The sequence below is a fragment of the Pistacia vera genome, unplaced genomic scaffold, assembly GCF_008641045.1.
Source record: "Pistacia vera cultivar Batoury unplaced genomic scaffold, PisVer_v2 Contig492, whole genome shotgun sequence".
Taxonomy (NCBI): domain Eukaryota; kingdom Viridiplantae; phylum Streptophyta; class Magnoliopsida; order Sapindales; family Anacardiaceae; genus Pistacia; species Pistacia vera.
The window spans coordinates 464,849-492,824 of record NW_022196326.1 but is presented as its reverse complement, the minus strand read 5'-3'; the positions used below and the strand labels follow the sequence as shown (position 1 = coordinate 492,824).

General features: G+C 33.8%; 1 pseudogene; it reads right to left on the bottom strand.

Moving 5' to 3' along the window:
- Nucleotides 1-792: 792 nt before the first annotated feature.
- On the bottom strand, nt 793-26,113 carry LOC116105095 (annotated as a pseudogene).
- Between the last annotated feature and the right edge of the window lie 1,863 nt (nt 26,114-27,976).

Here is a 27,976-nt window from a genome sequence, read left to right as displayed (position 1 = left end):
AAACAAACATAATCATATGAGATAAGGATATTCATTCAAAACAGACAATAAAAATGTATATATGTGTGCGAAAATTTTAATCGGGTGAGCATATAGATGATATTCTTCATATTCTTCCTCATACATTTTCTAGACCAAAGACATTTTTTCACATTTTCCACAAGCATGAGATGCAAGGCCATTGTTGTTTCAGTACACAAACTCAATAGTGCTCTAATGGTCCATCTTTCTGCATTAGGATTTTCATCTATGACAAATAGTAAAATGGATTCTCCGCTAGAATTGAATCAATAGGTATAGAAAAGCAAATAAACTAACAGCTACACTGCGAGTATTCAATGTTATTTTAGACCAAGAATAGACCACCAACCCATAATAGTTTTCATGATCTTGTTGGATCCTATACCATTGGTCATTTGTCACATAAAAAGGAACTTGATCGCCATCTAATTGGCTAAAATTTCTCTGAATCTTGGGGTGAGGTATCGAGGCTATCCTCGTCACAAATTGGATGAAATATATGTTCCACAGGAAACATATTAGAACTTTACCCTTTTGAATAAAATGGGTATAAACTTTGACATATCTGAAAGAAAATTTACAAGAAGGGTACTGATATAGATTGATCTCAATAGCACATATATTTTTCGTCCTCAAACAGGTATCTTTTGTCATAATTGTGTTTACATAAACATATTAAGGCAAAACCTTACGTTTTTTACAAGAAAGAGAAGTTTGTCAATTATTGTGCTATTCTAGTTAACATGTAACATGTAACCCCAGGAACAAACCTCACTTCTTAAGAAACATTTCTCCAAACTCATTATTTGACTTCGGCTTCTCATTTTCCACTTCCCCGACTTTTGGATTTGTCGAGGGGACACCAAGTGGTCTGACGTTCCTTGGCATTGCAAATGTGCTCCTCCCCTTTAGCTGAATGCTATCACTACGTTTATTAGTAGCACAATGTGGCGCTCTAGACCCCCTGAAAGTCTGATTACTACATTGCGCTGCCATTTAACCCAAAAGAGTAAGAAAATAAAAGGTACAAGTGGGAAACACAAACATGCAAACTTCTATAGACTGCACTGCACTGCACACAAACAAACACACAGAGGTAATAACAATGATAAAACATAATTCCACTTAGCCTACCATGTTCTCCAGAGGCCCCATGACCAGTAGAATCGTTTCTCTTTTGCTTCAGATTTGATCTTGCAATGCTTATCTTCCTCCCAAGAAACATTTTTTTTTCTTTCCTACAGTTGCAGCAAGGTGTGCATCATCGGCAAAATCCACATATGCTAGGCCCTTCAAAAATCGATCAGAGGATATTATAAATTGGTATGCAATGGTCGCATACATATGCACAACAGTTTAAAGGAAAGCTGAAATATGGGTAAATCTGTATAGGACTATGGTTGAGTCTCCTAAGCATATCACTTGCTAGCAAAATGAAAAAAATATGTTCTTAGACAGTTAGACTGTTTATACTTAGAAAATTAAGCAATTTTACCATATTTATGGAATTCAATGCTTCTGCAAGTTTATTTGAGACTGCATAATCATCTCTGAAAAGGACATTCATCTTAAAACCAAAAGCGTAAGAACTAAATGATTTATTGACTGCAAGAAAGGAAGAAATCAAATTGAAGTTTCAGTGAGCACCCTTGAGAAATTTGATCAAAGACAATGGACTGCAATTAGCAGTTTCTATCTCCCTGAAGCATCAGCAATGCTGATCTCCCTAAAGCATTAAAATTAGTTTCTTAGGGCTAATCTCTGTGGTACAGTCCACATTATGCATACATATGTTGAAGTTTAAAGGTCAGGCAATGTTGACTGTAAGACTGATGTGCACATGGAAGGTCCAGTGGATAGCTTCCCCCTTTTCATTTGAAGCATAAAGCACAAAGAACATTGACAAATAATGAATGAGAGAAAGAGAGTCATACCCTTGACTTTTCGATGAACTTGTCCTACAGAATTCGAACAGATTCAACCCCGCCAACATCGATAAAGAATTTTTTCACATCTAAAAAAGTTGCCTGAACTAAAATTTAAAACCATCAGAATTATCTCTCTATATTTGTCTGTCCAGCGCTAAAAAGGAATAAAAAGCAATCTCTCTTTGAAGTGCGAGAGAATCTCTACGTGCCCTGAAGTTAAGGTTTGATAAAAATGCAGTACACTCGTCAGTGTATACTTTTGAGTCTTCCAGTGGTGGAGTCTTTGATGTGCTAGTCATTTGGATACTCTTCAAATTGGGTTTTGCTTCTTCTGCTTTGTTTTCTTCAGCTAAGTTCTGTGCTTGTCCCTTTTCTTACCCATGCACTTTGTTTGGGTTTTAGACAATATTTTTCTGCCGCTCAGCTGGAGATTACTCGTCAGTCATGTTTGAATCTGTTTTACTCTTTCCATTAACACTTTTCTTATGTGACTTCTCTTTCTGATCTATTAGTTCAGGAACAGATTTGGCTTCTTGCTATAACCTAAATAGTTGCAACTCTTCCAAGCGGGGTGTAATATGAGAACGGGAACAAAGACAAGCATCTTTACGCATTGAGTTAAAATAGCAAAGATTGCATACATTCAATAAATATCAAGCAGATGTATCATAATTCAGTAACATCTTTGACAATGTTACGTAACCACTTGACTTAAAAGCTTAAATTGATAGTTAAACGTTCAACAACCATACTTAAAATTTAACACAATCTCGTGGGCTGAACAGCCACAATCACAACCATAAATATAACATAAACACATATAAAAGTTTATAATCCAAATAAGAGCCTATTTGTTATAAATTTTAAATAGTGTTTTAGTTTTGAAAACAAGGAATATAAGGAATTTTATGAAAATAGTTTTTATTAAAATAAGTTAAATGTTTTAAAAAACAATGTATTTGCATATAATCCAAAAAATTAGTGTAAAATTAGAAAACAAGAAAAATATCATTTCTCAGTCTTCATATAGTTTTTAACTTCAAAAAATATTTTTAATACCAGATATATTTTCAAATATTTAAAATATTGAGATAAAGCTTTTAAAATTTTTAACTGTAACTTAGTTTTTTAAAATTATTTTTGAATCTCAAACCAAACTAGCCCAAATCTCATAAAGAGATTTAAAATAATAATTATATTTTCAAATATTTAAAATTTAGAGATAAAACTTTAAATTTTTTAATTATAACCTAGTTTTTCAAAATTATTTCTGAATTACAAACCAAACTGACCCAAATCTCATATAGAGAGATTTAAACATGAAATCAGGAGAAAACAAATCCTGATAATCTTTTTATTTCAATCTCTTAAAACTAGATAAGACTTAGATAACTCTTAAATTGATCATATTCTAATCTAGAAATCCTACACACCCCCTCAAGCTGGTGAATAGATATTTACCATTCCCAGCTTGGAAACTAGATTAACAAACAACTATCTAGCCAATCTCTTTTGAACAATTGACCTGCTTCAAACTTGTTTTTCATCAAGTATACAAAACATACTCTAGTGTGATCATCAATAAACATAATGAACCACTTAGACCCTACAATATTTGTAACTCTAGATGGTCCCCAAATATCACTATGAATTATTAAAAAAGCCTAGAACTCTTATATTTATGAGCTAGATAAATAGACTTGGTGTATTTTGCAAGTTGACAAGTTTCACACTTATAAAGAAAATAAACTTTAATTTATAAATAACAAAAGGTACAATTCTCGTAAATAAGAAAAGCTAGGGAGTCCCAGTCTACTCTTATATCAGCCTATTGGGTTTCAAAAAATACTCCCCTACCGATGGCTTAAATGTGATTGCTTCATATATGCCATAATTTCATTAGAGTATCAATAACTCCAAAGTTTAAAGTTAAAAAAATAAGCGTCATGGATTTTCGACTAGCATGACCCCTAGAGATACTGTCATATATCATTTACGTATGACATATTAAACCATTGTGATTTTGGTGCCCGAGTAATAGGTTGACCTATTGCAAGGCTACTCTCTAAAAATATTCTCAGCTCTAGAGCATGATTCTATATTAAGAGTTCAAAAGATCTCCATAAATTGCCCTACTTGATAAACAACATTTTAAGAACCTTGGCTTAAGCCATTTGTCTGGTTTCAACTTCCATCGGCTACAAAAAGAGAATAAAGAAAGTTATGTTTGCATTGCAGATGACAAATATCAATTGATTAAATAAAGTTGCATCGTATACTACTAAAAGCAACAATTTTCCAAAAAAAAAGAAAAAGAAAAAGAACAATTACGAAAAAAAACCAGTATAGAAACATTCAAATTCAAATTCTGTCCATAAATCAATCTAGTATAATAGAAAGCAAGTAATGTAAAAGAATTATACGTCTAAAGCTATCCCACTAAATCTTTTACTGTAGCATCTCCTGTAGATGGACCCGGCTTCATTTAAATGTCCCAATTCAATTTCCATAGTTATATAACCTTGCCAGGCTTCCAACATTGACCTGCTACATAGACAAAAAGCAAGTTATACGGAAAAAAATACAAAGATGAATCATAAATCAATCATATTGAACTATACATGATATGAAAGAGAAAAGGATGAATGGGCCAAACCAGATCTTAACCAGGCTCCCCCAAACACCCAGAGCTGCAGCCAAATTTAGATCCAAACAAGCCCAATAAGCATACAAATGCAACAAACCATCTGTATTCTTCATCCGCTGAGATAAGTAATCTAATGCACGCTGAAAGGAAGAAACTGCACAGTTAAGTATTCAAGTATATATAATACATCCAATCAAAAAAAGCTTGCAATTTCGATGGTACACTAAAGAGACATCAGGCTAATTGTTTATAAACACAAATATTGAAGACAGACATTACACAACAACGTTGTACCAGTAGAAAATGACATGCCAATTTTATAAATTCACAGATCCATAAAGATATCTTGCATGCATGCAACTCCAATGCTGAATGAGAAATTTTTTAGCAAAGGACACTGTTCCGTGACAAAACAATTAACAAAGGTAACAATCTAGTATTTAGCAAAAGCCATCTTGGAGTACCGAGAGTTATGCACTGTAATTTCTACATAAAGTGGTCATAATGGTACTACAACAGCACACTAAATGAAGTAAATTAATAGACTTTTCTTCAGAGTCTAAGGGTAGAAGCACTTGATACACATTCATAAGAGATCTATGCCTGGACCCTGAAAGAGTAGACTAGCTACAAGGTCCACATTTTCTTCATCCAAAATTCACCAAGAATAGAGCATCTACAAATGTCTTGAGAAGCTTTAAGTTCTTGGCATCGAGTAAAAACAATTTTAACAAGGAAAAATGAACAGTATACCTATGCAAACCTGAAAGGTTTCCCTTATCAATGGAAAATTCAGTTCATCCTCTTCTGCTCCAGGCAAAAGGATTTTTCGTCTCAAACCATCCACTCGAGTGAGGAATAAGTTTAGGTACTGAAACAAAGAGGGCCTGATTAACAAAGATCTTTAATGCATAAAATGTAGATGAAACAATAACAAGTTCCAAAGAGCAGTAAATCAAGCCTGCAAAGTTGAGAAAATAATATCTTTACCTTCTCAATGGTCGAAAAAGTCCATAGAAGGGACTTCTCAAAGACCTGAATACGACATGAAAATCTTCTTAAACAACAAGAGTAAACCTCTATATTTGTAAAAGGAGCAGAATGAAATTCCAACACTAAAGGTTGTGAAACTTCATTGCTCTTAAGCTACTTATAACAATCTCTCATAATTCGCAACAGATGAAGGGTAACAACTGAAACTTACAATAGATACCTCTTTCTCAGGCGCACGACAACGTTCCAAAGCGAGCAAAGATCGAACCCAAAGATCACCAACCCAAGGACAATTTTTCCTAGCCCTAGAATGAACATCCCGCACAATATTTCCTACCTAAAGGGAAAAAGAAATGATTAATTGCTAGAATTACAAATACCTAAAACATTAAGAATTGAAAAGAGAAAATATGAGTGAAACCTTCAAGGTTTTATCCACATAGCGAGTATAATCAAGCCAGAGATCACTTGATACAGGAAACTCGGTAATAGCACGTTCATAGAGAAGTCGAACACGGGCTGGATCTCCAGAAGACTGTTCAAACTTCAAGTAGATCTACAAAAATTTAAAATTAAAATAATAGTATTAACAATTTAAAGAAGGAAAAAAAAAAAAAAAAGTAACCTATTACCACATTGCAAGTTTTTATGCAACCCCCCACCCTCAGGAAAAGAAGAAGAAACAGAGAAAGATCAAAAGTTTACATAAACTGATTACTTATATTAGAAGCAAGAAAGACCATAAAAAATTGAAATTATAATGAAATTTCAACAGCATCTTTGTTGATAAACAACTTGACCTAAAAGCTTAAGCTTGAAAAGGTAAGGGCACAACAATGGTATTAAGCTTTGTAACAGGCATGTTCACATGTTACATAAACCAATCCCAAATTCAGATAGAAAGACCAACCCAAGTATAGCAAGATGTAATAGGTGGGAGACTCAAATCATGACCTCTACTTTAATATCATATTAAGTTACCGTTTAACCTAAATGCTTAAGGTATCAAGTAAGAGCCCAGAATTATCATTTAGCTGTCTAAAACAATATCTGATAGTAAATGCCATATACCGTGAATTGTTGAAATTTTTCAGAGTCAGATATATCCTGCCTTGCAATCCGTTCTTCAAAATCAGCTCGAGAATTATACATATCCAATGCCTTTTCATACGCTGTGGCAATAGTAGAAGGAATCCCATCTAAATCACCTGATTCAACATCTAGAACAGTCCCCAGTTCCACCTCCCAAGACTTGTAGGTGAGAAGGGTTAACCTTACGTCAGCAAGGGGAACAGACAACTGACAGTGAAATATACTTCGGATGCGTTGAACCTTGTTTTCTTTTTCCTGCAAAAGAGCAGTAATTTTCCAAATGTAAATTTTGAAAACAGATACTTTTTCTGGGTACATAGCACTTCATAGGGAAATGAAAGAACAAAATTTATGAACTATACATAATGACAAAAAAAAGAAAAAAAGGTTTCTAAAATAAACAGGGCATGCAACTTGAGCCATGGTTCTAGGAAATATAAAGGAAGACCCACAAAAGCGTTATCAACCATAATAACAAACCAGTAGGATGGAATAAGACTTTAAATAATCAAGTAAATTATCACCTTAATGTTGCTCTCATCTGTCGTATGGAGAATGGCCTGTTCAAATTCCCTGTATGGTTCCCATATTTTACTGCCTTCAGCAACATGCACACCAGCAGCAGTTATAGCACGCTCGAAGAGATTTCTTCCCTTCGCAATACCGTTAGGTGAAAATTCACGTACAGATGGATCATATTCTTGCACAAATCTCAACCAGTCACACCAAAGTGAGACAGGCTGCACCAGAACAAGTTCTAGTCGTTCAATTTCAAAGAACTACTTAGTTAAAGGAACTCCAATTGACTCCACATATATGCAAATACTGACTGAAAGTAGCAAGAACTTGATTTCCCACAAAAAGTAGGGAAAAAGATGACAACGTGCAATTAAAACTTCCAAAATGTACTGCCACTTAAAAAAATAGATTTCCATTCCCAAGAAGTTTGAAAAAGTTTATCCTATCGCCTAATTTGGTAGAAAAATTTGATGATGCATCAAAAAGGAACCATGTGTCTTTAAACACCATCACAAATGTAAGAATATTGATATCCATTCTGAATTGCAAGGCCTACAATCATCTCTACCATACAAATGAAACTAATGAGCCATTTTGTCATTAGTAATTACTTATTGGAATAATTCAGCCAGTCAAAAGTCATAGATCTGGCAAGCTGAATTTTTTTATCCGAAAGTTATTTTTAGGAAAAGAACTAAAAATAACACAAATGAGAATTCTTAAGATCACTATGTTTTAATCCAAAAATCAACGCATAAAGTAATTCAAAATCCATAGTGATAACAAAAACCTACCAGATAATCAGAAACTCCTCTTTCATAAATCTTCTCAATCCCTAGAAATGCCTCAGGTCTGCAAAGTTGAAGCAGAGAATCAGCAAGAAACTACCTTAAGCTAGATAGAGAGATAAAATCTTAAAGTATACCCAAAGCTTTAGGATCAGTCAGGTAGAAGAAGAAAAGATCAAAATCTTAAAATTTAGCCGAGCCCCCTTTTATTTTTTTGCTTTGGGGGTAACGGTCATCAGGAGGTACACTTACTGATTTTCAACATTGAGCTTCATGTTTCGGAGAAACAAATATACTTATACTAGGAGAAATGAGTTTTGCAAGAGGGCAAGAAGGTTGTCCATAAAAGCAATGACAAGAGGGAACTCAAAATCTACCAACAAACAAAAAATCAGACAGTCGCAAATTATCAAAAACCAACCTCCCAAGTCAACCATCACTGCTTCCTACTTGCAACATACGAATAAAAAAATAAAAAAGAAGAAAGCTCAAAACTTCATTTCTTTTACTCAATGAAGCCGACATTTGAGCCAAGGCTCAGTAGATAGAAGTCACATAAACTTTAATTCAACATCGTTTTCACCATTTAAACTCCAAAAGATAATTACTTCCTCCTTTCAAACGAATCCATTTAATTTTTCTCTTTATACTTTCTCTCGTTAACCATAAACCCTAAGTGATCAAAATGTAATCATGAAACCAATAACAAGAACACAAAATGAAAAAAACTAAAACATACCTAGTTGAAATAGAAGCTTCATCTTGAGCCCACTCTTGCCACATAACAGGAGTCAATGGAAGTTTCACTATGCAACATAAATCTAAGTGCCCTTTTGCCCCATCAAAGCCGATCTTGGTGGATTGCCCAAATCAAGTGCAGCTCTTGCTACGCAAATTTGTTCGTTTATTCTCTTAGATGGGCATACAAATGAAGTGATATGCTCTTCCACTTCTTCTTTCCTGATCTATTAGTTCAGAACAGATTTGGCTTCCTTGCTGTAACCTAAATAGTTGCAGCTCTTCCAAGGGGGGTGTAACATGAGAAAGGAACAAAGACAGGCATCTTTACGCATGAGTTAAATAGCAAAGTTGCATACATTCAATAAATACCCAGCAATGTATCATAATTCAGTAACATCTTTAACAAGTTACGTAACCACTTGACTTAAAAGCTTAAATTGATGGTTAAGCATTCAACAACCATACTTAAAATTTAACACAATCTCGTGAGCTGAACAGCCACAACACAACCATAAATATAACACAAACACATATAAAGTTTATAATCTAAATACGAGCCTATTGTTATAAATTTAAATAGTGTTTTTATGGAAAATAGTTTTTATTAAATAAGTTAAATGTTTTAAAAACAATGTTTTTGCATATAATCCCAAAATTAGTGTAAAATTAGAAACAAGAAAATATCATTTCTCAGTCTTTATATAGTTTTTAACTTCAAAAAATATTTTTAATACCATTTATATTTTCAAATATTTAAATGTTGGATAAAGCTTTTAAAATTTTTAACTGTAACTTAGTTTTTAAAAATTATTTTTGAATCACAAACCAAACTGGCCCAAATCTCATAAAGAGATTAAAAATACAATAATTTTCAAATATTTAAAATTTAGAGATAAACTTTAAAATTTTTAATTGTAACTTAGTTTTTTAAAATTATTTCTGAATTATAAACCAAACTGGCCCAAATCTCATAGAGAGATTTACTATGAAATCAGAGAAAACAAATCCTGATATCTTTTTATTTCAATCTCTAAAAAGATAGGACTTAGATAACTCTTAAATTGATCATATTCTAATGTAGAAATCCTACACTCCCCTCAAGCCGGTGAATAGATATTTACCATTCCAGCTTGAAAACTAGATTAATAAACAACTGTCTAGCAGTCCTTTTGAACAATCGACCTGCTTCAAACTTTTTTTTCATCATTTATACCCAATATACTCTAGTATGACCATCAATAACGTAAAACCCCTTAGACCACAATATTTGCAACTCTAGATGGCCCCCAAATATCACTATGAATTATTAAAAAATCCTAGAACTCTTATATTTATGAGCTAGATAAAGACTTGGTGTATTTGCAAGTTGACAAGTTTCACACTTTTAAAGAAAATAAACTTTTATTTCTGAATAACAATGGGTACAATTCTCGTAAATAAGGAAAGCTAGGGTGCGCCAGTCTACTCTTATATCAGCCTATTGGGTTTCAAAATACTCCCTTACTTAGGCTTAAATGCTGATGCTTATTATGCCATAATTTCACAGTATCAGTAACTCCAAAGTTTAAGTTAAAATAACGTCATGTATTTGACTAGCAAGACCCTAGAGATACTGTCATATATCATTATGTATGACATATTAAACCATTATGTTCTGGTGCCCGAGTAACAGGATGACCTATTGCAAGGCTACCTCTAAAATATTCTCAACTGTAGAGCATGATTCTTATTTAAGAGTTCAAAGATCTCCATAAATTGCCCTACTTGATAAACAACATTTTAACAACCTTGACTTAACCCTTTGTCTTGTTTCAACTTCCATCAGCTGCAAAAAGAGAATAAAGAAAGATATGTTTGCATTGCAGATGAAAATAAATTGATTAAATAAGTTGCATCGTAACTACTAAAAGCAACAATTTTCCAAAAAAAAAAAGAAAATGAAAATTACGAAAAAACTAGTATAGAAACATTCAAATTCAAATTCTGTCCATAAATCAATCTAGTATATAGAAGCAAGTAATGTAAAAGATTATACGTCTAAAGCTATCCCACTAAATCTTTTACTGTAGCATCTCCTGTAATGGACCCGGCTTCATTTAATTGTCCCATTCAATTTCCATAGTTATATAACCTTGCCAGGCTTCCAACATTGACCGCTACACAACAAAAGCAAGTTATACGGAAACAATACAAAGATGAATCATAATCATCATCTTTGAACTATACAGGATAAAAGAAAAAGATGATAGGCCAACCAGATCTTACCAGGCTCCCCCCAAACACCCAGAGCTGCAGCCAATTTAGCTCCAAACGAGCCCAACAAGCACAATGCAGCAAACCATCTGTATTCTTCATCCGCTGAGATAGTAATCTGATGCACGTTGAAAGGAAGAAACTGCACATTTAAGTTTCAAGTATATATAATACATCCAATCAATAGAGCCTACAATTTCGATGGTACACTAAAGAGACATCCGGCTAATTGCTTATAAACACAAATATTGAAGACAACCATTACACCAACACGATGTACCGTAGAAATGACATGCCAATTTTATAATTCACAAATCCATGAGATATCTTCCGTGCATGCAACTCCAATCCGAAATGAGAATTTTTTTAGCAAAGGACATATTCCATGACAAACAATTAACAAGGTAACAATCTAGTAATTAGCAAAAGCCATCTTGGAGTACCGAGAGTTATGCACTGTATTTCTCACTAAAGTGGTCATAAGGGCACTACAACAGCACACTAAATGAAGTAAATTAATAGACTTTTCTTCAGAGTCTAAGGGTAAAGAACTTGATACACATTCGTAAGAGATCTACGCTGGACCCTGAAAGAGACTAGCTACAAGGTCCACATTTTCTTCATCCAAAATTCACCAAGATAGAGCATCTACAAATGTCTTGAAAGTTTAAGTTCTTGGCAACGAGTAAAAACAATTTTAACAAGGAAAAATGAACTAGTATACCTATGCGAACCTGAAAGGTTCCCTTATCATGGAAAATTCAATTCATCTTCTCTGCTCCAGCAAAAGGATTCTTCTTCTCAAACCATCCCTCGAGTGAGGAATAGTTTAGGTACTGAAACAAAGAGGCCCGATTAACAAAGATCTTTAATGCATAAAATGTAGATGAACAATAACAAGTTCCAAAGAGCAGTAAATCAAGCCTGCAAAGTAGAGAAAAAGATCTTTACCTCCTCAATGGTCGAAAAAGTCCATAGAAGGACTTTTCAAGACCTAAATACGACATGAAATCTTCTTAAACAACAAAGAAACCTCTATATTTGTAAAAGGAGCAGAATGAAATTCCAACACTAAAGGTTGTGAAACTTCATTGCTCTAAGCTACTTATAACAATCTCTCTAATTCGCAACAGATGAAGGGTAACACACTGAAACTTACAATAGATATCTCTTCTCAGGCGCGACCAACGTTCCAAGCGAGCAAAGATCGAACCCAAAGATCACAACCCAAGGACAATTTTTCCTAGCCTTGGAATGAACATCCCCCACAATATTTCCTACCTAAGGGAAAAAGAAATGATTAATTGCTAAATTACAAATACCTGAAATAAAAATGAAAGAGAAAATATGAGTGAAACCTTCAAGGTTTATCCAAATAGTGAGTTAATCAGCCAGATCACTTGATACAAGAAACCCGATAATAGCACGTTCATAAGAAGTCAAACACGGCTGGATCTCAAGATTTGAGATAGATTTAGACCTAAAAAACACAAACTCATACCTTAGTTAACAGCCTATTAACTAACTATATATAAGATAAGCATTTAAATAACTTAGGGGTTCTTACACGAGTGCATTTTCAGACCATGCTGCTTCATAGATTTCAATGGCAATTTGAAACCCATATCGACCAATCCCCACGATCATCGTTACAGCACCTGCATATGAAACACCAGACCATATTTTTCTGACACAATGTTGTCATTTAACTGTTCCAACAGGTAATCCCATTGACCGCCCCTGTTGTGCATCCATATTCTTTAAGATATTCTGGAAAAACCTTCTCTAATGCTTTTTTTGCTTTGTCTTCATCAACTACTCGTGAAAGAGCACATGCTCGTGCATAACTACATTAGAGACACACCTGTAAGTTCTAGTCTTATCAGATCTAAACTAAAAAAGAATATATATTGAGAAACAGAAACATGTGAAACACTATAAATAAATGATTTATCAGGCCTGGATAATTGAGAATATCAATGTGAAGTTAATCAGTTGCAACATACCATTGTCCATTAAACTGATTAGCTTGAATAGATAAACTGAGCGGCTACGTATTGTCGTAGTTAAGTAAGAACCTTTCCACAATTCCTCATACACCTTTTGCTTACTGAAATTTACACCAAAATAATCCTCAAACCCTTAAGATCTACTACATGTGCAAATCAAACGCAACCTGCAATGCTGCCACCTCCAATATATGTACTTACAAAGAGACATCACGATAGTACTTGTCGATCGGAAAGCTATCATTCTCAATCATCCCCATCACTATCCCTATCAATTACAGATAAAAGCTGACCTCACACTAACCAATATAGAGCATTTGGGCAGCTGGATGAACTTTTGCAGGATTTTGCTCCAAAAAAGTTTGATACTCCTAAAGTTTTATCACTAAACTTCAATTTCGCTTTTGGCAAATTGAGGAAGCTCGTTCAAACATTCACTATAATTTTCGGCCTTCATTAGTAACTGCATGACTAAGGACATTGTACATTCAGTCGGCTTCACATTTCTCTCCACCATCTTATGAAGGAGTTCACAACTTTTGGTATCTCATTATTCTTGAGGAACACCAACATAAGCGTGTAAATGTGACTACATCTGGAGCACAACCTATTTCCTCCATATATGACAACAACTCTTTTTCCATTTCTATTGTCCATTTTTACACAGCCATTGATCAAATGCTATATGTTACAACATTTGGCACCAGGTTTCCATGAGAGAAAACTTTTGAAATAGGTCCCAAGCAGTTTCGAATCTCCCTGTTTTACATAATCCATCAATGAGGGAACTCAAACCTTCAATGCTAACTGCAAACTTATTATTTAGAGCATTAAACATTTCCACGCTTCCAAAACATATCCATTCTTGCAAAGTCCATTATGAAAATGCTATATGTCCAAGAATCAGGAAAAGCATCGTTAAGTCGCATCTCACCAACTAAATTCTGGCATCTTTCACCTTTGCTATAAGAAAAAACCAGTTAACAAGTGTGTTATATGTAATCCATTAGGCCTAATTCCTTCTGAAATCATCTCTCGATAAAGACTAAGAGCTTCATTGACTTCTTTATTCTTGCAATACCAATTGATTAAAGTATTGTAGCAAACAACATCAGTCTATACCCCTTTCTAGTTATAGAATCAAACAACTCCTTTGCATCACCATTCTATCGGCCAAGCAATAACCTTTTTAAAATGGCGTAAGTATAAATGTTAGAACCACACCTCTCTGAATCATATGTTCCAACAATATTGTCTAGCCTTCTCAACCAATCCAGCCTTACAAAGACCATCAATTATAATACTATAGTACAACATTGGGCCTCAAATAACACCAGATTCTTTATTCCCATTAACCATCTCTTCAAGCAACTTAATGGCAACACTTATTTTCTCTGTTTTACACAATCCACCAATAAAGTGTTGCAAGTGATCACATTAGCCCTACAACCAACACAATCATTTTCTTAAACAATTCCATTGATTCCATAATCTTTCTCTCTACACACAGACCTTTAATCAAACAATTAAAAGTCACGGCATTTGGGCTAAACCCTTCTTCAAAATCCCCCCAAAAACCGCAAAACTATCCAACCCCTTTCAATATTACACAAGCAATTCATCAAAACATTCAAAGATCTTAATTGGAGACAACCCGTTGAATTCAACAGCTTATATAGCGAAATCACTTCATGATGATGCTTCTTCTTAGCTAGTGCACTAACACAGTAGTGAATGATGAAATTGGAGAAAGGGGTTTCATATTAATCATGTAATAAAAAAAGTACATGCTTCATTCAGAGTAAAGCAACCTGATCGACAATTTTCTTCGAGGAATTTAGCAAGTGAGGATCGTTCAAGGGGTTTTTTTGAAAGAATGAACCTTCTTTTTGGAGCTTGAAGATGTGAGGTTGTGTAGTGAGCTAACAAAAATAAAACATTAACTTTCGAAGATGGTTTTTGAGAGATTGAGACGAACGAAATAGGGATCTGAATCTCAAAGCCATGTATGAAGAGTGTTTTTGTGGGTCGTTTTTTCCGAAGTAGGTCATTGCAAAGGCAAATGCATTAAAGAGAAATGTTTTGACAAATTTCACAAACTTCTTGTCAAGTATCCATCTTTCCTATCAAACCACCTTTATGATTTCGAAAATTGTTCCACTTGAAGGTTAAAAATGTAAATCCACTTCAGGTGTTTTTCGGTTTGAGGTGGTTTTCTACTAAATCCAAAATTATCCAGTTGATCAACAAAAACCAATTATATAAGTTATTCAATTTAACCTTTTTTTTAATAAAATTATAAGATTTAATAAATCATGCTAGAACTTGTATTATTTTACAATGATATATAATTTTTTTTTTTTTTTTTTTCTATTTGTTCTTCAAACTTTCAAGTATACCAAAATCGATATTTCACATAATCGACGTGATATATTAAAAATTGGGATATTGTTTTTTACTTTTTACTAAGTAGAACATTTCCACTTCTTCCAAACACATCTATTCTTGCAAAGTCCATCATGAAAATGCTATGTGTCCAAGAATAAGGTAAAACCATTAAGTTGCATCTCACCAACTAATTTCTGTCCATCTTTTACATTAGCTTTAGAAAAAGGCAAGTTAACAAATTGTTATTTATAATCACATTAGGCCTAATTCCTTCTAAATCTTCTCTTGATAAGACTAGAACTTCGTTGACTTCTTTATTCTTGCAATACTATCTATTAAAGTATTTAGCAAACAACATTAGTCCATATCCCTTTCTAGTTAAAACTTCATTTATAAGATTAGTTTTTATGTTGCTTATTAGAGACTATTATTAGAGGTGCCCACGAGGCAGCGAAGTCGGATTTGAAGTTCATTAGAGACTATACTTCCAATAATAGATGGAATCAATTAGAAAGAGAAAAATTTATAGCTATAAGACTTTTCTATTCTAATTTTTCAACGCATCATATTCTGCAGAGAATTAATGAAATATGAGATAGAATCTTGAACTTTTTCTTCATAATTTTGACATGCTAATTCTTTCAATTAATTTCTCTTATTCAATGGATCATTATGTATTTATTTAACATTCTTGTGTTTTTGATTAAATTTTCCATCTTAATCCTATGAACCACAATTTTATGAGACAATTTTAATAATGTTTAATCGATGCTCATAGAACCAAGTTAATTTTCAAGGGAATCCATGAATTTTAATGTTAAACATTTATAATCAGTGTTTGCTTATTGATTAAAATTTTCTTATGTCAATCGAAACACAACTACTTTTATAACTTCAATAATGCTTATCAAATGATTACTATTAATTTAATCTCCTTTATAAAAATATTATTTAAGTGCAAACATTTAACTTTAAGCATGCATAAACTGATTACTTATATTAAAAGCAAGAAGACCACAAAATTGAAATTATAAGAAATTTCAACAACAATTTTGTTGATAAACACTTGATCTAAAAGCTTAAGCTGAAAGGAATTAAGCTATGTAAGAGGCATCTTCACGTGTTACATAAACCAAGCCCAAATTCAGACAGAACGACCAACCCAAATAGAGAGGTTAATACATGAGAGATTCAAATCATGACCTCTACTTTAATATCTGTTGTGTGTGTTTTTTGTGTAAGCTCGAAAGTCTCGGTAGCCCGGAAATCAGTAGATCAATGTGATCTCAAGGTCATGGAATCTTGAAGTGTAACTCAGCATAACCTCGTGCGACCATCCAATACAGTTTTTTGACAGACTAAGGGATAAGCCTTATCTCGAACATCTCGGGAGGGATAAGAACGAATCAATATGCGCTGATCCCCGCGCAATCACTAAATCACGAAATCGCTTTCCAAGTCTGATGGCAATCCCATATTTCTCTCTACTTCCTTTGGTGTAAACTTGTATAAACACCCTTCCAAATATGAGAAAGGGGTTAGCAATTCAATATGAGACTCATGGGCGTGAGAGTTAGAAGACAAGTTGATTCCAGGAGGCGACATGGGAAAGAGCCCATGGGGACAAGTTAATAATGGTCGTCGAGGGAATCTCCCACTTAGTGACTTAGTACATAAAAGAAACGAAAAATGAAACATAATTCATAGATCACTTAAACCCTCTCAATAGGGGTGTTCGTTCCCGATACCCGCCATTTTTGAAGGAAACAAACCGAAACCGGAAAAATCGACTATGTCGGTTCTTGGTACCAAGAACCAGAACCTGTACAACGGTTCCGGTTCCTTTCCGGTTCTGGGTACCCTGAAAAATTCATGACCCCCCAAAGTTTTTAAATGGCAAAAAAACCCTTAAAAACTACAATACCCCCCCCCCTGGCACTTGTTACAAAAATAAAATTACAAATTATAAATTCAAAATTACAAACTCCATTACTTTGTAAAGGTAGATTCTCGGAGTCAAACCAACTTCCTTTAAATGTTATGAAATAAATATAAATGTATCACATTATTTTTTCTATAAAAGCTTTTATTAACCCCCATAATCTTTAATTTTATTTCATATTAGTCTTGGTTCCTGGTTCCTGGTTCTGGTTTCCTAACTATAGGAATCGGAACCGAACCGCACAATAACGGTTCCAAAAATTTGGAACCGGAACCTACCTATGACGTTGGTTCTGGGTAGGAACCAAACCAAACCCAGGGTATTCGCCGGTTCCGGTTCCAGTCGGTTCTTTGAACCCCCTCTCACATACTGCTTAAATTAAGAGGAATATCACAAATACCATGAACAACGTTTAACCCTATTCATGGGGATTATGTAAATATTCCATTCGAAAATAGAAAGTGAAACAATTAGATCTTTTTGGAGAATGGTACTAATTCATGATCTAACATGTACAAAGCGAAAACCTCATTCTCGATTCTACGAGAAATTTTATGAAAGCATCCATAGATCATGAAGAGTCTAAGTGAAACAAACATAATCATATGAGATAGGATATTCATTCAAAACAGACAATAAAAATGAATATATGTGTGCGAAAATTTTAATCGGGCGAGCATAGATGATATTCTTCATATTCTTCCTCAGACATTTTCCAGACCAAAGACATTTTTTCACATTTTCCACAAGCATGAGATGCAAGGCCATTGCTTTGTTCAGTACACAAACTCAATAGTGCTCTGTTGGTCCATCTTTCTCATTAGGATTTTCATCTATGACAAATAGTAAAATGGATTCTCGCTAGAATTGAATCAATAGGTATAGAAAAGCAAAGAAACTAACAGCTACACTGGAGTTCAATGTTATTTTAGACCAAGAGCAACCACCAACCCATAATAGTTTTCATGATCTTGTTGGATCCTATACCATTGGTCATTTGTCACATAAAAAGGAACTTGATCGCCATCTAATTGGATAAAATTTCTCTGAATCTTGGGGTGAGTGTTGGCTTCCTCTCACAGATTGGATGAAAATATGTTCCACAGGAAACATATTAGAACTTTACCCTTTTGAATAAAATGGGTATAAACTTTGACATATTGAAAGAAATTTACAAGAAGGGTACTGATATAGATTGATCTCAATAGCACAATATTTTTCGTCCCAAACAGGTATCTTTGTCATAATTGTGTTTACATAAACATATTAGGCAAAACCTTACGTTTTTTATAAGAAAGAGAAGTTTGTCAATTACTGTGCTATTCTAGTTAACATGTAACACCCAGGAACAAACCTCACTTCTTAAGGAACATTTCTCAAACTCATTATTTGACTTCGGCTTCTCATTTTCCACTTCCCCACTTTTGGATTTGTCGAGGGGACACCATGGTCTGACGTTCCTTGGCATTGCAAATGTGCTCCTCCCCTTAGCTGAATGCTATCACTACGTTATTAGAGCACAGTGTGGCGCTCTAGACCCCTGAAAGTCTGATTACTACATTGCGCTGCCTTTAACCCAAAGAGTAAGAAAATAAAAGGTACAAGTGGGAAACACAACATGCAAACTTCTATAGACTGCACTGCACTGCACACAACAAAACACACAAGGTAATAACAAGATAAAACATAATTCCACTTAGCCTACCATGTTCTCCAGAGGCCCATGACCAGAGAATCGTTTCTCTTTTGCTTCGGATTTGATCTTGCAATGCTTATCTTCTCCCAAGAAACATTTTTTGTTCTTTCCTACAGTAGCAAGGTGTGCATCATCGGCAAAATCCAATATGCCAGGCCCTTCAAAAATCGATCAGAGGATATTATAAATTGTTAGCAAGGTCCATACATGCACTACAGTTTAAGGAAGCTGAAATATGGGTAAATCTGTATGGACTATGGTTGAGTCTCCTAAGCATACACTTGCTAGCAAAATGAAAAAATATGCTTTTAGACGTTAGACTTTTATACTTAGAAAATTAAGCAATTTACCATATTATGGAATTCAATGCTTTGCAGTTTATTTAGACTGCATATCTCTCTGAAAGGACATTCATCTTAAACCAAAAGCGTAAGAACTAAATGATTTTGATGCATGAAAGGAAGAAATCAAATTGAAGTTTCAGTGAGCACCCTGAGAATTTGATCAAAGACAATGGACTGCAATTAGCAGTTTCTATCTCCCTAAGCATCAGCAATGCTGATCTCCCTAAAGCATTAAAATTAGTTTCTTAGGCTAATCTCTGTGGTACAGTCCACATTATGCATACTATGTTGAAGTTTAAGGTCAGGCAATGTTATGTAAGACGATGTTGCACATGGAAGGTCATGGATAGCTTCCCCTTTTCATTTGAAGCATAAGCACAAGAACATTGACAAATAATGAATGAGAAAGAGAGTCATACCTTGACTTTCGTGAACTTGTCCTCAGAATTCGAACGATTCAACCCCACCAACATCTAAAGAATTTTTTCAGATCTAAAAGTTGCCTGAAAAAATTTAAAACCATCAGAATATCTCTCTATATTGTCTGTCCAGCTCTAAAAAGGAATAAAAAGCAATCTCTCTTGAAGTGCGAGAGAATCTCTACGTGCCCTGAAGTTAAGGTTTGATAAAAATGCAGTACACTCGTCAGTGTATACTTTGGCTCTTCCAGTGGTGGAGTCTTGATGTGCTGTCATTTGATCTCTTCAAATTGGGTTTTGCTTCTTCTCTTTGTTTCTTCAGCTAAGTTCTGTGCTGTCCCTTTTCTTCCATGCACTTTGTTTGGGTTTTAGCAGTATTTTCTGCCGCTAGCTGGAGACTGTTCGTATCATGTTTGAATCTGTTTTCTCTTTCCATTAACACTTTTCTATGGACTTCTCTTTCTGATCTATTAGTTCAGAACAGATTTGGCTTCTTGCTATAACCTAAATAGTTGCACTCTTCCAAGCGGGGTGTATATAACGGGAACAAAGACAAGCATCTTTACGCATTGAGTTAAAATAGCAAAGATTGCATACATTCAATAAATACAAGCCAGATGTATCATAATTCAGTAACATCTTTACAATGTACGTAACCACTTGACTTAAAAGCTTAAATTGATAGTTAAGAGTTCACAACCATACTTAAAATTTAACACAATCTCGTGAGCTGAACAGCCACAATCACATAATATAACATAAACACATATAAAGTTTATAATCAATAAGAGCCTATTTGTTATAAATTTTAATAGTGTTTTATTTTCGAAAACAAGGAATATAAGGAATTTTATGAAAATAGTTTTTATTAAAATAAGTTAATGTTTTAAAAAACAATGTTTTGCATATAATCCAAAAATTAGTGTAAAATTAGAAAACAAGAAAAATATCATTTCTCAGTCTTATATAGTTTTAACTTCAAAAAATATTTTTAATACCAGATATATTTTCAAATATTTAAAATTTGAATAAAGCTTTTAAAATTTTACTGTAATTAGTTTTTTAAAATTATTTTTTAATCCAAACCAATACCCAAATCTCATAAGAGATTTAAAAATAATATATTTCAAAATTTAAAATTTAGAGATAAAACTTAAATTTTTAATTTAACTAGTTTTTTCAAATTTTTCTGAATTACAAACCAACTGACCCAATCTCATATAGAGAGATTTAAACATGAATCAGGAGAAAACAAATCCTGATAATCTTTTTATTTCAATCTCTAAACTAGATAAGACTTATAACTCTTAAATTGATCATATTCTAATTAGAATCCACACCCCCCTCAAGCGGTGAATAGATATTTACCTCCCAGCTTGGAAACTAGATTAACAAAAACATTCTAGGCATCTCTTTGAACATTGACCTGCTTCAAACTTGTTTTTCATCAGTATACCAAACATACTCTAGTGTGATCATCAATAACATAATGAACCACTAGACCCTACAATATTTGAACTCTAGATGGCCCCCAAATATCACTATGAATTATTAAAAAAGCCTAGAACTCTTATATTTATGAGCTAGATAAATAGACTTGGTGTATTTTGCAAGTTGACAAGTTTCACACTTTAAAGAAAATAAACTTTTATTTCTGAATAACAATGGTACAATTCTCGTAAATAGAAAGCTAGGGAGTCCAGTCTACTCTTATATCAGCCTATTGGGTTTCAAAAAATACTCCCCTACCATGGCTTAAATGTGATTGCTTCATATATGCCATAATTTCATTAGAGTATCAATAACTCCAAAGTTTAAAGTTAAAAAAATAACGTCATGGATTTTACTAGCATGACCCTAGAGATACTGTCATATATCATTACGTATGACATATTAAACCATTGTGATTTGGTGCCGAGTAAAGGTTGACCTATGCAAGCTACTCTAAAAATATTCCAGCTTAGAGCATGATTCTATATTAAGAGTTCAAAAGATCTCCATAAATTGCCCTACTTGATAAACAACATTTTAAAACCTGACTTAACCATTTGTCTGGTTTCAACTTCCATCATGCAAAAAGAGAATAAAGAAAGATATGTTTGCATTGCATGACAAATATCAATTGATTAAATAACTTGCATCGTATACTACTAAAAGCAACAATTTTCCAAAAAAAAAAAAAAAAAAAATTAAAAAAAAAAACCAGTATAGAAACATTCAAATTCAAATTCTGTCCATAAATCAATCTAGTATAATAGAAACAAGTAATGTAAAAGAATTAGCTCTGAAGTTGTCCACTAAATTTTACTTAGCATCTCCTGTAGATGGACCTAGCTCATTTAAATGTCCCAATTCAATTTCCATAGTTATATAACCTTGCCAGGCTTCCAACATTGACCTGCTACAGACAAAAGCAAGTTATACGAAAAAATACAAAGATGAATCATAAATCAATCTATTGAACTATACAGATATGAAAGAAAAGGATGAATGGGCCAAACCAGATCTTAACCAGGCTCCCCCACACCCGAGCTGCAGCCAAATTTAGCTCCAACGAGCCCAATAAGCATACAAATGCAACAACCATCTGTATTCTTCATCCGCTGAGATAAGTAATCTATGCACGCTGAAAGGAAGAAACTGCACAGTTAAGTATTCAAGTATATATAATACATCCAATCATATAAGCCTGCAATTTGAGGTACACTAAGAGACATCAGGCTAATTGTTTATAACACAAATATGAAGACAGACTTACACAACAACGTTACCGTAGAAAATGACATGCCAATTTATAAATTCACAGATCCATAAAGAATCTTGCTGCATGCAACTCCAATGCTGAATGAGAAATTTTTTAGCAAAGGACACTTTCCTGACAAAACAATTAACAAGGTAACAATCTAGTAATTAGCAAAAGCCATCTTGGAGTACCGAGAGTTATGCACTGTAATTTCTACTAAAGTGGTCATAATGGTACTACAACAGCACACTAAATGAAGTAAATTAATAGACTTTTCTTCAGAGTCTAAGGGTAGAAGCACTTGATACACATTCATAAGATCTCCTGGACCTGAAAGAGTAGACTAGCTACAAGGTCCACATTTTCTTCATCCAAAATTCACCAAGAATAGAGCATCTACAAAGTCTTGAGAGCTTAAGTTCTTGGCATCGAGTAAAAACAATTTTAACAAGGAAAAATGAACAGTATACCTATGCAACCTGAAAGGTTTCCCTTATCAATGGAAAATTCAGTTCATCCTCTTCTCTCCAGGCAAAAGGATTCTTCGCTCAAACCATCCACTCGGTGAGGAATAAGTTTAGGTCATGAAACAAAGAGGGCCGATTAACAAAGATCTTTAATGCATAAAATGTAGATGAAACAATACAAGTTCCAAAGAGCAGTAAATCAAGCCGCAAAGTAGAGAAAAAATATCTTTACCTCTCAATGGTCGAAAAAGTCCATAGAAGGGACTTCTCAAAGACCTGAATAGACATGAAAGTCTTCTTAAACAACAAGAGTAAACCTCTATATTTGTAAAAGGAGCAATGAAATTCCAACACTAAGTTTGTGAAACTTCATTGCTCTTAAGCTACTTATAACAATCTCTCATAATTCGCAACAGATGAAGGTAACAACTGAAACTTCAGTAGATACTCTTTCTCAGGCGCACGCAACGTTCCAAACGAGCAAAGATCGAACCCAAAGATCCACACCCAGGACAATTTTTCCTAGCCCTGAATGAACATCCCGCACATATTTCCTACCTAAGGGAAAAAGAAATGATTAATTGCTAAATTACAAATACCTGAAAACATAAGAATTGAAAAGAGAAAATATGAGTGAAACCTTCAGGTTTTATCCAAATAGGAGTAATCAAGCCAGAGATACTTGATACAGGAAACTCGGTAATAGCACATTCATAGAGAAGTTGAACACGGGCTGGATCTCCAGAAGACTGTTCAAACTTCAAGTAGATCTACAAAAATTTAAAATTAAAATAATAGTATTACACTTTAAAGAAGGAAAAAAAAAAAAAAAGTAACCTATTGCCACATTGCAAGTTTTATGCAACCCCCCACCCTCAGAAAAGAGAAGAAAGAGAAAGATCAAAATTTACATAAACTGATTACTTATATTAGAAGCAAGAAAGACCATAAAAAATTAATTAAATGAAATTTCACAGCATCTTTGTTGATAAACAACTTGACCTAAAAGCTTAAGCTTGAAAAGGTAAGGGCACAACAATGGTATTAAGTCTCCTAAGCATATCACTTGCTATCAAAATGAAGAAATATGCTCTTAGACAGTTAGACTCTTTATACTTAGAAAATTAAGCAATTTTACCATAATTATGGAATTCAACCCTTCAGCAGGTTTATTTGAGACTGCGTAATCGTCTCTGGCAAGGACATTCATCTTAAAACCAAAAGCGTAAGAACTAAATGATTTATTGACAGCATGAAAGGAAGTAATCAAATTGAAGTTTCAGTGAGCACCCTTGAGAAATTTGATCAAAGAGAATGGACTGCATTTAGCAGTTTCTATCTCCCCGAAGCATCAACCATGTTGATCTCCCAGTCTCATTAAAATTAATTTCTTAGGGCTAATTTATGTGGTACAGTCCACATTATGCGTACACATGTTGAAGTTTAAAGGCCAAACAATGTTAAATAAGGATTTGTCTGTAAGACTGATGTGCACATGGAAGGTCCAGTGGATAGCTTCCCCTTTTTCACTTGAAGCATAATCCACAAAGAACATTGACAAATAATGAATTAGAGAAACAAAGTCATACCCTTGACTTTCCGGTGAACTTGTCCTGCAGAATTCGAACAGATTCAACCCACCAACATGGCTAAAGAATTTTTTCAGATCTTCAGAAGTTGCCTGAAAAACAATTTAAAACCATCAGAATTATCTCTCTATATTTGCCTATCCAACGTTAAAAAAGAATAAAAAGCAATCTCTCTCTGAAGTGCGAGAGAATCTCTGCTTCGCCTGAAGTTAAGGTTTGATAAAAATGCAGTACACTTGTCAGTGTATACTTTGGCTCTACCAGTGGTGGAATCTTTGATGTGCTGGTCATTTGGATGCTCTTCAAACTTGGGTTTTGCTTCTTCTACTTCGTTTTCTTCAGCTAAGTTCTGTACTCGTCCCTTTTCTTTCCCATGCACTTTGTTTGGGTTTTAGGCAATATTTTTCTGCCGCTTAGCTGGAGATTGTTCGTCAGTCATGTTTGAATCTGTTTTTCTCCTTCCATTAACACTTTTCTTATGCGGGCAAGTAGGCTGTTCATAAAAGCAATGACAAGAGGGAACTCAAAATCTATAGACAAACAAAATATCAGACAACCGCAAATTATCGAAAACTAACCTCCCAAGTCAACCATCACTGCTTCCTAGTTGCAACATACGAAAAAAAAAATAGAAAGGAAGAAAGCTCAAAACTTCATTTCTTTTACTCAATTAAGCCGACATTTGAGCTAAGGCTCAGTAGATAGAAGTCACATAAACTTTAATTCAACATCGTTTTCACCATTTAAACCCCAAAAGATAAACACTTCCTCCTNAAAAAAAAAAAAAAAATAGAAATGAAAAAAGCTCAAAACTTCATTTCTTTTACTCAATTAAGCTGACATTTGAGCTAAGGCTCAATAGATAGAAGTCACATAAACGTTAATTCAACATCGTTTTCACCATTTAAACCCCAAAAGATAAACACTTCCTCCTTTCAAACGAATCCATTTAATTTTTCTCTTTATACTTTCTCTCGTTAACCATAAACCCTAAGGGATCAAAATTTAATCATGAAACCAATAACAAGAACAGAAAACGAAAAAACTAAAACATATCCCATTGAAATAGAAGCTTCATCTAAAGCCCACTCTTGCCACATAACAGGAGTCAATGGAAAAATCTCATTCATAGCTTCTCTTGCGTGTCTCAACTTCTCAATCTCACCCATCTTCCTCAAAACCCTTATATACTAAAACCACCAACAAAAACAATAAAAAAAACAAAACAATAATATTACCAAAAACAAAAATCCAAGAACTGGGTATTAAAATTTATATTCAAATTGATATAAAAACGTACTTGAACATGGACTTCATAGTTGGAAGGTTCATTGGTGAGCAAGGACTCGATGTCTTGAAGCTCAAATTTTTGCTATGCTTCATATTCTAATTCTGAGTCCGAGTCACTTGAGTCTCTCAAGTCTAGAGACTTGGGCTCTGTTGCTTCTGGGTTTTCGTTAGTATCAGCCATAGCTGTGTCTGTGTCTTCTTCTTCTCGGGTTTTTGGCGCTAGGGTTTGATCTTCTGGTTCCATTCTTCTGCTTTATTTGCTTTGTGTTTCTCTCAAGTGTACTGAAGGGTTGGGTTTATTGCAACGATACCAGAGATTTGGCGTGAAATTTCCATAATTTTTTAAAATCACACTTCACCCCCATATATATATATTCTAATTCTAATAGGGAAGATTTTTTAATGTCGAGTATCTAGTTTTGAAATTATTATTATTAACTGTTTACTTTATTAGTTCATTTCTGATACATTAAAACTAATAACTGATACCATGAACTAATAATTGTTCTAATATTGTAAAACGGAAAATTGATTTGATACTATAAAACTAATAACTGATACTAAACTGATCATAAATGTTAACTGATACATTAATAGATATGATCAACACATATCAAGTGATTAAACAGTCAAACATACACCCATCTTAATAAAGAACTTTTGTTATGAATGTTCTTCCTAGTTCCTATAACATTGTAATCTCTGTTATGACCTTTATTTCTTGCAAAATTTGGAAACAATGCTACCCATCAAAACTAAATTCTGAAAATAGTTACAAGAATCGGATGACTAATAGTTGAACAGTATAATTTACATAAGCATTTCAAATGTTTTCTTTTAAAATACAACTAATTAACTATACATAAAATTGCATGACAGTAATAAGTCACAAGAACCAATCAATTATGGAAACATCTTCTTGCAACTGTAATACAAGAGTGACTATAAAAAACCTTAAAGTGTTTTCTCATCCGATACCTTTAGAAGGTGAGCAACTTTGCAGAATCCTGCATGATATCTATACAGACATTCTTCATTTATTGTTGGTTTTATCCCATTCCTACAAGGTTTTGGCCTTTTAAGAGTCCATTGCCCATATAGACAATGAATGCATGTAATTTAGCGCAGTAAAACAATCAATCATGGTCCAGCTTCAGGAGTTTAGAAAGAATAACTATGCAGAAAACAGCAACTAGTCACTCAATTATCAGGAACAAATAGTTCTGGAGTAGATATTTTTCAATGTAAATTATGCAGAATGTAAAGTTTCCAATTGTAGTTGGCAGAAATTTATCCTAAAGGCAGTCACCTGACTATGCAGGACGTAAAGGAAGGATGCAAATGGCTATTTAGTCCTTATCTTCTACATTTTAGGATCGAGTATTTGAGTCCTTGGTATCCCTTTCTTGATTTCTCCTCTTAACCTATTAATTTCTCTCTATCACCCTATATAGAATCCTATATTATCTATCTATGATATTCTTCTCCCCCTCCATCACCTAAGGAGCAAAAATATTATCTGCTAGACATTATAACTACCTGAGTTTTGTCCAACATTTCACAACATCAAGAATCTACTAGAAAATGGTTAAACGGTACATCCACCAAAAAAAACAAATGAACTGACAAAACAGATGATGAAATGAAATCTATACAGATTTGAGATAGATTTAGATCTAAAAAACCCTAAACTCATACCTTAGTTAACAACCTATTAACTAAGCTATAAGATAACAGCTTTGAATAAACTTAGGGGTTCTTACAGGAGTGCATTTTTAGACCATGCTGCTTCATAGATTTCAATGGCAATTTGAAATCCCATATCGACCAAATCTCTATGATAATTGTTACAGAAACTGCACATGTAACACAAGACCATATTTTTCTTGACTGCAATGTTATCATTTTAACTGTTCCAATAGGTAGATCCCATTGACCGGCCCCTGTTGTGCATCCATATTCTTTAAGATATTCAAGTGAAAAACCTTCGCTAATGCTCTTTTTGCTTTGTCTTCATCAACTATCTTTGTCTTCATCAACTATCGCTGAAAGAGCACATGCTTGTGCATAACTACATTAAAGACACACCTGGTAAGTTCTAGTCTTT